Genomic DNA, 13043 nt, shown 5'->3' with positions numbered 1-13043 from the left:
ACACAGTTGAAATCCCCCATCAATATAAGGTATCGCTCGCACTTCAGGTATTCTTCTAGCTGTTGAAAAAAGATTCTACGTGCACATTTATCATTTGGAGCATACACGCACAAAATGCGCTACTTAAAGCCTGAAAAAGAACAATCAAGTATGACAAATCGGTCAGTTCCACATATAATAACTTGTTCCTCTACAATACCAGCACTGTTACGAATAAAGAGTGCGCAGCCTGCGGAAGTTCCAACGGCATGGCGCACGCAGAGGTTATACATTGCTCTAAATGGTTGCACCATGCGGTCCGTCTGTTCCTGGCCTTCCACCTTTGTCTCTTGCAGGGCGACAATATCTAAATCATTTTCTTGAAAAAGCCGGCTTAATTGGTACTGGCGTCTCCTGCTCGCCAAACCGCGACCATTTAAAATGCCTAGACGAAGGCGCTTCTTAAGGTTAAGTGTCTTGGTTAATCCGAAACTGGTGGACCGCATGGAGTTTGCCTCGATCTTTTATGTTGGCACACGGTCGATTCTTTCTGGCGAGAGGCAACGTCGCGTCCAGCTAGCAGTTCTCGGGTCGATGCCGCTGTGGCTCTGTTGCTAGGTGACTTGACGCCACGGTAGGTGCTCGGTGTTCGTGAGTGGTGGAATCGCTGCTCTATGCGTTGACCCTCGTTGTTACGAGGGCTTATTTGCCTCAGTGTTCCGCTCAGGAGGGAGGCTGGGTTTCGGTTTGAAGCTGGGTCGTCTGCCGAATTGAAGGCCAGTCTTCACGACTGTCTTGGTGGGCGGTTCTTCTCCGCTACTTGTACTGGGACTCCCATTTCGCTGCCTGCATCGTCGCTCAGTAGAAGCACCAGGCTCAAGTTCCATGGGCTGCGCGTCGGCTTCGGCTGCCTCAACCAACGCTGCTTCAACGGGTTTGACTTTGTCCGCCTCTTGTGTTTCTCCCACCACAGAAACTCCGTTTGTCTGGGGTGGGGTCGTATCCACAAAAACGCCTTTCCACGCGTCGGTAGAGCAACTTTTTGATTTGCGTTCTTTGTGTCGGCCTGCTTTCGCGCACCAACGGTTTCTTCGCCCTCTGCTTCATCCATTATGAGCTCTGTATCTGCGTCCTTCGTTGCTTTTCCGGTGATGCTCGCATATGTGGTCACGCAGTCTAGGTCGGTGTGGCCGAAGCGCCTACAGTGGGAACAGCGAGGCACACGGCAGTCACGTGGAATGTGGCCAGTGGTGTTGCAACGGAGGCATAATGGTGCTCGGTTTGGCACCACAACTAGGGCGAGTTCGCTTTTTACACGCAAGGTCGTCGATAGTGACTCCGGCTCCCAGTTACATGGCCACAAGGCGGGTTGTCGATGCTCTTTCCGTGATACCATGTACGCGCCATTTTTCCTTCGTTACTTCCGTAACCTTTCCATACGGAGCCAATGCCGCACGCACATCATCATCGCTGACCCCGTAAAGAAGCCAGTGCAGTTTCATTCGTAAGCCTTGGTCGTTGGGGTTAACTACCAGGCACAGGCGACTCTTCACTCGGAATTCCCCTTTTGACAACATTTTCTTCGTTGCTTCAGCGCTCTTGAATGGCACGGCCCAAACGTGATTCATCCTGTACGCCCCCAAAGCGATAACGCCGGGAAGTGCTCCAAGATTTTCCAAGGCATTGCGAAAATCTTCCACTCGGTATGGGCGCGCACGTAAATCCGCATGAAGAAAAATGGTATCCGTAACAACCTGACCAGTTTGCAGTTGAGGCAATACAACTTGGTAGTCCTGGTTGACATAAGCAAAAGACCTGTTTCCGCGGCTTCAAAGGGACGCTGAATCCGCTCCTTGGGAGCCCATGTTACCCACGTCCGAACACAACGGTGGCCGGAAGTGGAATGAGACGGATTGCGACACTGGGGATTGAGCGCTGCAGAAACCTAAGTGGGGGAGCATATATCGGGTAACAATGGCATGTAAATTAGCGTGCGTACGAGGACTTTTTTCTCGAATGCGGAATATAAAAGAACATTCCACAGGTGAGGCTCGAACTAACAACCCCGGTATGGCTCACGAGAACTGTCGTATAAGTAGCGTGCGCTAACCATTTGCGGCACAGGGGATTGAGTGCTGCAGAAACCTAAGTGAGCATATATCGGGTAACAATGGAATGATAAATTGGCGTGCGTACGCGGACTTTTTTCTCGAACGTCGAATATAAAAGATCATTCCCCAGGCGAGGCTCGAACTCACAACCCCGGCATGACTCACGAGAACTGGCGTATAAGTACCGTGCGCTAACCAATTGCGCCTCTGGGGATTGAGTGCAGCAGAAACCTAAGTGAGCATATATTGGGTAACAATGGAATAATAAATTGGCGTGCGTACGAGGACTTTTTTCTCGAATGTCGAATATAAAAGAACATTTCCCAGGTGAGGCTGGAACTCACAACCCCGGCATGGGTCCCGAGAACTGTCGTATAAGTACCGTGCGCTAACCAATTGCGCCACTGTGGATTGAGTGCAGCAAAAACCTAAGTGAGCGTATAACGGGTAACAATGGAATGATAAATTGGCGTGCGTACGAGGACTTTTTTTCTCGAATGTCGAATATAAAAGAACATTCACCAGGTGAGGCTTGAACTCACAACTCCGGCATGGCTCACGAGAACTGTCGTATAAGTACCGTGCGCTAACCAATTGCGCCACTTTTTTTTATTGCCGGTCTACGACACAGTATACGACAGAAGTGCACAAAATATATAGTGCGCCAGAAAGCACAAGCGGCCTAACGACCACTGAGGCCTGGCGTTGTCATCTTTAAAATTCCCGGAGCTCTACCAAAGGCTCTAGCCTTGACAGCGACTCAGGAACATCTGTTTGCACTTTCAAAGTCTCCAGGAATCTGTGTACGCCTTCGCGAAAATACATACGTGTTTGTCGCGCGTCCGGATCACATAAATAGCCAGCCATTCGGGAGCGCCATATACTGTGGAGACCCATCAGCATGATCTGGTCAAAGGGAACGCCATCCTCATTATTGGTTGGCAGGTACCGGATCCCGTGAGAGTCTAGCGGTAATTCTTTTTTAATGGTTCTTTGGAGCACGTCCCAGAAAAATACCGCTTGCCAGCAATGAAGAAAAACGTGGTCTATTGTCTCAAGCTGCTTGCATATAAGGCAGTGGGAACCCCACGGTAGAAGTAAACCCCTTTGCTCTAGAAAGGACTTAACAGTTAAAGTTCCAGTGTGTAACTTGAAAAAGAAAGATTTGGCTGCCGGTGACACCTGCATTTTTTAACTCTTTTTAGAACACTGCAATCTGGGCCTCCAGAGTGTATGATCCTGTACAAAGGCACTGGAAAGAGCACGTCACAAACACCCCTATACAATGTTTTTCTTTTAACGCTACTCAAATACTGCATCGAAAAACGCACACTTAGAAATTTGACACTTTGAACAATTTCTCTAAAGAAACCACAAACATTTCTTGAAATACATTGCGTTGTATCAACATACTCAGGCAAAACTGCCCCGAATGTTTGTTGACAGACGGTGCGCAGGAATGGGTCTCTAACGTCACGGAAAAATAGAAACCTGTTTACAATCTGTCGCACAAACAAATGTCCCAGTTCTAAACCACCGGCCTTCACCTGCCGAAACAAGTTCGTGCGGCTGCACCTCTCCCATGTGGACGCCCAAACAAAGACAGCAACTACACGGTGCAGCTTCTGCACGTTTACTCGGGAACAATGTAGCACTTGCATTGCATACCACAACTTACTAATAAAAAAAATATTGCACACCGTAGCTCTTGCGAACACTGATAGATGAGCGCTTGTTGATTTGTCCGCTTTTTCTCGCGTCTCTTGCAGCTGCGCTCGCCAGTACGGATCAGTGTCTCTATAAAATTGCAGCGGCACCCCCAAGTACTTCGGAGGCGTTGTCACCCAAGCCACATTGGCAAAAGTTTCTGGGGTTGAAGGCCATTCTCCGTGCCAAATTCCCAGGCACTTATCCCAATTCACCCGACTTCCGGTAAGCTCACTGAAGCACTGCAGCCTTTCAACTGTTTTACTAACACTTTCCTTGTCCCTGCAAAGAACTGCAACATTGTCTGCATACGCAAGCAATTTCACTTCGGTTGCTTGTAGTCTAAATCCATGAATTTCATCGCTTTGCATTACGTTCAGACAGAGGGCCTCAATATATATATCAAACAACAGAGGGCTGAGGGAGCAACCTTGGCGCACCGAACGTCGTACGTTTATGGGCGCCCCAGCAACTTATTAACAAGTAGCCTCGTAGTGCAGTTACGGTACGCCAAGCTCACTCCCTCCCGGATGACCGAACCTATATTGATGCAGTCCAGGATACAAAACAACATAAAATGTGGCACATAATCAAATGCCTTTTCCAAATCTAATTGTAGTAGTGCGACACGTGCATATGTGGCGTCACAGCATTCAAGTACACACCTAGCCTTGTGAATGTCGTAAACGATGGAACGGCCTTTGATTCCACATGTTTGATGAGGGCCAACTATTTCGCCTATAACAAACACTCTGTAATCTGCTGGCAAGAACCTTCATGTAAATTTTGTAGCTTACGTTTGTTAGAGCGGTAGGTCTGTATGACGATACCTGCTTAAATTTATCTACTTTGTCGGTTTTCGGATTAAGTGCAGTATGTGACGTTCCAAACGACACAGGTAAAACATTTATTTCATATGCCTCATTGAATACCGCAGTCAGCAATGGAGCTAGTTGTTGCTTGAAAGCTTTGTAGAACGCTGCACTTAAGCCATCAGGCCCAGGCGATTTACCAGGGTTTAAATTATCTATTGCACGCTCTACTTCCTGCTCGCTAATGGCCGTGTCCAGTCTTGCTTTTTGTTCCTCGTCTAGTCGTGGCATAGCCCGCCGATACGATTCTTTAAACCGGTCCAGGTCGACATAACGCAAATCGAACAATGCCTGGTAATACTCAAAGAAAGCTTGCCCGATTTCTCTATTATCTGTTGCGGTGCGACCCGCCCGTTGTACCTCAGGGACATGGTTCCTTCTTGCGTGCGCTTTTTCCATGCCTAGCGCCCGTCTTGTGGGCGTCTCCGCCACGGCAAGATGTTCAGCTCTCGCGCGCACAAGCGCTCCACGATAGCGTTCTTCATTAATTTCTAGTTTTTCTTTTATTTTCCTAACGACGTCCATGTATAACCCCGGTGCCTTGCACTGCAGAGCTAATAATTTTTCTAGCATAGACGTTAGCTGCGTTTCATTTAGTTTTTCTTGGTACCGTATGCAGCTCACCCTTTAAATTCCTTTTATTTGGATCTGTTGCTTGCACAGTTCCCATTCCTGGCCCAATTCATGTATTCCCCCTCCAGTGACTTTACTAATTTCTTCCTCCGCTCCCTTACCGAATTCTTGATCATTGAGCAGTTTGTTGTTTAACTTCCAAAGACCCCACTGAAAACAGCTGCTTCGCTTTTTTGCACCTATGAAACATTGAACCATGGAGTGATCCGATAAGGGTGCGGGCACTACGTCATAGCCATGACACTTTGGCACCAAACATGGAAACACGTAAATCCTGTCGAGTCGGGCGTGGCTGGTACCTTGGAAATGAGTGTACTTAACTGGGCACCTGCTCAACAGGCATTCTCCCACGTCCTCTAAAGCAAATTCATCAATTAATCTAATAAGAACGACATTACTACTATCCCTGAAAGTACGCGCACTATTTTTGTCATCGGCGCTCAGAACAAAATTGAAGTCACCCAACAGAGTGAGCTGCCTTTCCGAGTTCAGGTGTTGCTTAATAAATTAAAAAAAGACAGTCCTCTCGTCAACTGCGGTGCCACTGGGGATTGAGTGCAGCAGAAATCTAAGTGAGCATATATTGGGTAACAATGGAATGATAAATTGGCGTGCGTATGAGGACTCTTTTCTCGAATGTCGAATATAAAAAAACATAAAAGAACGTCCGGTAACCAATTGCGCCACTGGGGATTTTTTTTTCTTTAATGCCTGTTTTATAACAAATACACGATTCACAGCTATTCTCCGCTGCGATTACAAAACAAAAAAGACAGTTCAATGTGCGGGTGTACCTTGTCGTTTAATTTTGGTTTAAAAAGGCTGAATGTTTGCAAGCTGTTCAAATGCTGTTAACCACTCAGGTGGTTCGCTGAGCGCTTTAAATGCTTCGCGAATGTACAATACATTTTCAGCAAAATATTCTTTGGCCGGTTTTGCGTCAACATCCTCATTACGAACCGCCATTCGTGTTTTCCACACGCTGTGCATGCAGAGTAACATCACCATATCACATGGCACGCCTTCTGTCTCTTCAAACGGTAAAAAACGGATTCCAAAAGGTGTTAAAGGAAATTCTTTTTTTAGTGTCCTTTGTAGAATGTCCCAAAGGAAGACTGAGTCCCTGCACTCCAGAAAAATATGCTCCATTGTCTCCGGTTTCCGACATATCTGGCAATTCACACTCCAGGGTACAAAGATCCCCTTCTCCTGCAGCCATGGCTTGACAGGAAGCGTGCCAGTGTGTAGCATGAAAAAAAATGTTTTTGTTGTTGCTCTTACAGGCATTTTCTTAACTCTTTTTAAGACATTCTGCTCACGCCCCAGTGCATATACTGCACGGTATATTGGTACTGGACACATGATATTAACTAAATCTCGGTATAATCGCTTTCTTGCGACTGTGTTCAGGTATTCCAAAGAAAAGTGTACTTTTAGAAAACGGAAAGAGCTTATCACTTCAAACAAAAAACTTCGGACAACCACTTGACCTATGCCATACGACGTCACAACATATTCTGGCAGTGCGTCACCTAATCGCGTCTGGATAACGCACCGCAAAAAACAATCGCTTTCGTCGCGCAAGAACATGAAACGCGACACTACTTGTTTCAAAAATAAATGCGACAAACCCAACCTTCCTTTCTGCACAGCGTGAAACAGATTCAGACGACTCGTGCGCTCCCATCCTGATCCCCACACGAACATAGCAAAAACCCTGTGCAACCTTTGTACACACACTCGGGATATACATAAAACTTGCAACATATAAAACACTTTAGCGACAAGAAATAAATTGCAGACAGTGGCTCTCGTGAATATTGACAGATTCTTGCCTCCCCACTTCGTTGTCTGTGCTTTAGCCCGCTCCGTTTGTTCAGTCCATTGCGTCGTGGTATCGCGATAGTATTCCAAAGGAACACCAAGATAACTGGTTGGCGTATCTGTGAACGGTACTGTTTCTAACACTGCAGGCCGGCTGTCCCATTCACCGTGCCAGAAGCCTAAGCTTTTTGGCCAGCTTATGGCACTCCCCGTTAGACTGCAAAACTTTCTTGCATCCTTGACTGCCTCCCGAATGCTCTCTTGGTCAATGCAAAAAAGTGCGATGTCATCTGCGTAAGCTAGTATTTTTACTTCCTGAGTTAAAAGACGGTAGCCGCGAATGTTTTCGTTTTCTCGTACCTTCAAACAGAAAGGTTCAAGAAAAATCGCAAAAAGTAAGGGCGACAAAGGGCACCCCTGGCGCACACTGGATAATACTGGTATATTTTCGCTGAGTCTTTTATTGATTATTAGGTGAGCGGAACAGTTCTCATAAGCCATGGCTACTCCGTCCTGAATCACTTCGCCTACATTAATGTGTTTCAGCAGGGCAAGAAGTATGCTGTGAGCAACCCTGTCAAAAGCTTTTTCTAGGTCTAACTGAACCATTGCTACACATTCGAGGTTCGCATCACAGCATTCCAATATACTCCTAGCGATGTGAATATTCGACAATATTGTTCTATTCCTGATACCGCATGTTTGGTGTGGGCCTACTATGGATTTAATAACTGACTGCATCCTTTTTCCGAGCACCTTCATGTAGATTTTATAATCCGAATTCGTAAGACTTATGGGCCTGTATCCAGCGACAGATTTCAGCTTTACCGTATCGGTGGTTTTCGGTATAAGCACAACATGACTTTTTCTGAATGATGGCGGCAAGTGCTTAGTTTCATGAGCTTCTGATATTACACAGTGCAGTATCTCGCTTATTTCGGCCTTGAAAGTTTTATAGAAAGCTGCTCCTAGGCCGTCTGGTCCAGGCGCCTTTCCTTTACCCAAGTCTTCTATGGCTTCTGTAATTTCTTTCGCAGAGATCGGTCTCTCGAGTCCCTCTTTTATTTCGTCTTGTAATTTTGGCAGAAGTGTTAGAAAGGTGTTCACAAACTCTTCTGTTACGGGCACCTGCCTGCCGAGCAACGCTCGGTAGTGTTCAACGAAAGCTTTTTCAATTACTTCTGGGTCTTTTGACATTGTGTTGTTAAAACAAATTTCTTTTATTATGTTTTTGGATGCGTAACCCTTTTCGTCACTGAGCGCGCGCTTAGTTGGCGCGTCTCCCAGCCACAGCCTCTCGGATCGTGCTCTTATCGCGGCTCCTTGGTAAATTTGAGCGTCCACCCTTTCAAGTTCGCGTTTAATTTCTCTAATCTGTTTCGAAAACAATCCCGGTATTGTGCACTCCGCGTTTAGAAAATAATCGAGCATGCTTTGCAGTTCTTTCTCTCTTTGTTTAGCTTTATGACGCATCACACAAGCCCTCTCGATCGCACTCATTTTCACTTCAATTTTAAACTGCTCCCACAGCTCAGCCCAATTTGTTGTAGCATCTATTTGCATTACGTCAATTTTTCCTTTTACCGTTTTGACAAACCATTCATCACTTAAGATCGTTTCGCTCATTTTCCACAGTTCCCAGTTAAAGTGAGACCCTCTATGTTTCGTGCCCAATGTACACGTTACTAGGCTGTGATCACTGAAGCTCACGTGCTTTACTGCGTAGCTAGTGACCGTTCGCGCAAGGTTTGCTGATACGTACAAACGATCTAGTCGAGCGTGACTCTGCCCTTGGAAATGAGTAAAAACAACACTGTTACCGCTTAATATGCTTCCAACGTCTACTAAGTCATAGTCTGCCACGATTGCGCAGAGTTGATGCGCACTTGTATCCCGTATTATATTACTGGGCACCCTATCTTCGGACATGCAAACACAATTGAAGTCACCAAGAAGAACAACATTTCTTTCACACGTCAGGTGTGACTCAACAAAGTTAAAGAAAAATTTCCTATCACTAATTTTGTTTGCAGCGTACACACAGACAATTCGCCAATCAATATTATTGAAAGAGAAATCACATAGGACCAATCGCCCATCTTGGGCCGACATTACACTCTGCGCAACAATACCTATTGAATTACGCAAAAATAAAAGACAGCCACCGGCCTTACCTACTCCATGACAAACACAAGTGTTGTAACGGGATTTAAAAACCTGAACCATTTTGTCCGTTTGCTCTTCGCTTTCAATTTTAGTTTCTTGAACAGCAAGAATATCTATGTCGTTTTCCAGTATCAGGCGACTTAATTGTGCTTGTCGCAGTCTAGCCGTTAACCCTCGTACGTTAAGCGTGCCAATACGTATTGCTATTCCATGATTATTTGTCATTGAAAGAGAAGAGCAAGCACAAACTACAATACATTTCGGAAATCAAAGACCCCCAAACTTACAAAAAACAAAAACCCTGCACCATCATAAGCTCCGTCTCATACGGCGAAGGCATGACGTTACCAAATGCGCTACTCATCATTCACTTAAAGGTTCCGCAGCACCTAGTCCTTACTGAGCCTTCTACCGAACAGCACCCCGCTACCGCGGGGGAACTGTCAGCGTTGTCCGCTTATCTGGTGGGACAGTCGGCGTCTGTCGCCCGTCTGGTGGGACGGTCGGCGTCTGCCGACCACCTGGCGGATTGGTCGGCGTCTGGCGCCCCTCAGGTGGATGTTCTCGCGTCGGTTTCCTCTCGAGCGGAACGTTCGGCTTGGGCTTGAGTGTAGACCGCCGGAAAGAGGAAGCCTTCGTGGGTGGCCCTTCGCTGCTGACACCGTCGTCTTGCTCAAGCCTGACATCTTGATCGGGTATTTCGCGAGGTCTCTTTGAAACGGCGCTGGCCTGGTCCATTTTCTCGCCGGATTCTTCGATGAAGGCAGCGCCAGAGTTGCCCTGTCGCAGAACGCCCTCGGCAGCCTCTGCGTCCCCCTCACTTTCACGCACCGTAGAATTTTCTGCAGACGGTTCACTTTGCACTTCATTCTTGGCCACTGCCTCGCTACTGCCCTTTCTGGGTTGGCACTTGACGCTTGGCATGACCACTGGCTTCTCTTCCGTGCCTCGTGGGTCTCCGCCCGCTCCAGCAGTCTCTTCCGCGTCCGCTTGATCCATCAAGTGCTCGTCTAACGCGTCGCTCCGGCCAGAGCCGGTCACGTTAGCGTAGCTTCTCACGCACTGGGTCTCGTCGTGGCCGAAACGACGACAGAGTCCACAGCGTGGCACACGGCACTCGCGCCGTATATGGCCGGTGCCGCGGCATCGGAGGCAGAGCGGAGCTCTGCCTGGAACGATCACGAGCGCATGGTCCTCTGATACTCGTAGCTGATGCGGGATGTCTTCCATGGTCATACCAGCCTTCAGCCGTAACGATACCAGACGCGTGTGAGAACCTTTGTCGCCGCACCCTGGTACTCGCCACCGCTCCCTGGAAATTTCGGTCACCGTTCCGAACGGCGCCAAGGCTGCTCTGACGTCCTCGTCGGGAGTCGTGTGAAGCAGCCAGAACAGCTTTTATCTAATATCCTGGTTGCAAGGGTCAATGGCGACGCAGCGGTGTTCTTTGACACTAAAGGCCTTCGCTGACAGCAGCTTCTTTTTTCCGACTTCGTCCTTGAATGTTATAGCCCAGACATGGTTCATCTGGTAGGCGCCGAGGGCCACCACCTCCGGCAGCAGCTTATGACGGTCAAGCGCATCGCGAAAATGTTCGACTCGATAGGGCCTGGCCTTCAAATCACCGTGCAAAAACACGGTATTACACACGGTCATACCTGATGGCAGATGCGGCAAAACAAGCTGGTAATCCTGTGAAGACGTTTCCGTAAGCCTGACACCGCGGCCCGGCTGGGCCGCATGAACCGCCCCTACGGAGCACAACATTCCGTGACCGTCCGCTGTGGTGGCCGGAAGTGGAATGAATTGCGCCACTGGGGATTGAGTGCAGCAGAAACCCAAGTAAGCATATATCGGGTAACAACGGAATGATAAATTGGCGTGCGTATGAGGACTTTTTTCGCGAATGTCGAAAATAAAAGAACATTCCCCAAGTGAGGCTCGAACTCACAACCTCGGCATGGCTCACGAGAACTGTCGTATAAGTACCGTGCGCTAACCAATTGCGCCACTGGGGATTGAGTGCAGCAGAAACCTAAGTGAGCATATATCGGGTAACAATGGAATGATAAATTGGCGTGCGTATGAGGACTTTTTTCTCGAATGTCGAAAATAAAAGAACATTCCCCAGTTGAGGCTCGAACTCACAACCCCGGCATGGCTCAAGAGAACTGTCGTATAAGTACCGTGCGCTAACCCATTGTGACACTTTTTTTTTCTTTATTGCCTGTTTACATAATACAGAAAACAACACAAGGATCTCAAAAACTTTTGAATTTGATCAAATCATCAAACAGTGTAACCCGATCAGGTGTTTCTGGCTGGGCTCGGTAGAGCTCTCGCGTATACGCTACATGTTCAATAAAACTTTCCCTTACAGGCCGAGCGTTAGTGTCTGCATGTCTTACCGACATTCGGGTTTTCCATATACTATGGAGGCTGAGTATCATTATCATGTCGTAGGGAATGTCGCCGTGATTCTCAACTGGTAAATATCGGATTCCATGTGGTGTAATAGGTAAGTCCTTTTTGATAGTTCGCTGAAGGATGTCCCAGTGAAGTATGGCATCCCAGCATTCAATAAATACATATTCTATTGTCTCTGGTTTTTGGCATAGTATGCAGTTGACTGTCCACGGTACAATCATTCCTTTATCTTGTAGCCACGTTTTTAGAGGTATAGTGTTTGTATGGAGCTTGAAGAAAAAGGATTTTACATGGGGCCGTATCGACCTTCCTTTAACCCGTTTTAAGACGTCTTGTCCACAGCCTCCAGTGTATATGCTTCTGTACACTGGCAGAGGTAACACAACATCCAGTAAATCCTTGTAGAGATTTTTCGTTTTTACCGTGCTCAAGTATTCTATGGAAAACCTTACTTTAAACATGCGAAAGGCTACAACAACCTCGCGCCAGTGACCTTTTATACGGTGCATCGCAGTCTTATTTGTAGAGACGATGAATTCAGGTAGTGCATTGTGTAAACAAACTTGCATAACTGTACGCAGAAATGGGTCACACTGATCTCTTAAAAATATAAAACGCGACACAATCTGTCTGATAAACAGGTGCGACAGACCAAGACCACCTTTTCTGACGGACAAAAACAGATTAGTTCGACTCTTTCGTTCCCAACTTCCTCCCCAAATAAACACTGCAAAGACTCTAATAATATTTTCTAGATTAGTACGCGACATAAACAATACTTGAATAACATACCATAACTTGGCAACTAAGAATACATTGCAAGTAGTTGCACGGGCAAACATTGACAAATTTCGACCTTGCCATCCCTGCGTCTTCTATTTCAAGCGTTCTGTTTCCTCGTTCCAATACAGTTCGGTGTCTTCGTAACATAGTAATGGGACACCTAAGTACGTTGTTGACATTGCTGTCCATTGAATGCCAGCAAATAATTCAGGCTTCTCGCTCCACTCTCCATGCCGGAAACCTACGGTCTTCTCCCAATTGATCTTGCAGCCAGATTCCTTGCAAAACTCGCCAGTCAACCTAACCACCTCTTTAATGCTTTCCGCATCTTTGCAAAAGACAGCAATGTCATCAGCGTATGCAAGGACCTTGATTTCCGTCGTTTCAAGCATAAAACCAAGTACACTTTGACTATTAATTAAACTCAAGCAGAAAGGTTCTAAGTAAATATCAAAAAGTAATGATGAAATTGCACATCCCTGCCTCACACTGCAGAGAAGCTGGATTGGTTCACTTAACTTCTTGTTTATAATGATGCGTG

At 46.8% G+C, this 13043-nt stretch overlaps 2 non-coding genes across 2 annotated transcripts; both read right to left on the bottom strand.

Annotated features, from left to right (window-relative positions):
- Positions 1 to 2212: 2212 nt before the first annotated feature.
- Positions 2213 to 2304, bottom strand: TRNAI-UAU (transfer RNA isoleucine (anticodon UAU)). Its single transcript is given in 2 exon segments — positions 2213 to 2248; positions 2267 to 2304. It is a non-coding gene; the product is annotated as a tRNA-Ile (tRNA).
- Positions 2305 to 11218: 8914 nt separating this feature from the next.
- TRNAI-UAU (transfer RNA isoleucine (anticodon UAU)) lies at positions 11219 to 11310 on the bottom strand. The gene is given in 2 exon segments: positions 11219 to 11254; positions 11273 to 11310. It is a non-coding gene; the product is annotated as a tRNA-Ile (tRNA).
- Positions 11311 to 13043: the final 1733 nt, after the last annotated feature.

This window comes from Dermacentor variabilis, unplaced genomic scaffold (genome assembly GCF_050947875.1).
Source record: "Dermacentor variabilis isolate Ectoservices unplaced genomic scaffold, ASM5094787v1 scaffold_17, whole genome shotgun sequence".
Classification (NCBI taxonomy): Eukaryota; Metazoa; Arthropoda; class Arachnida; order Ixodida; family Ixodidae; genus Dermacentor; species Dermacentor variabilis.
This window is presented reverse-complemented; position numbering and strand designations above follow the sequence as displayed.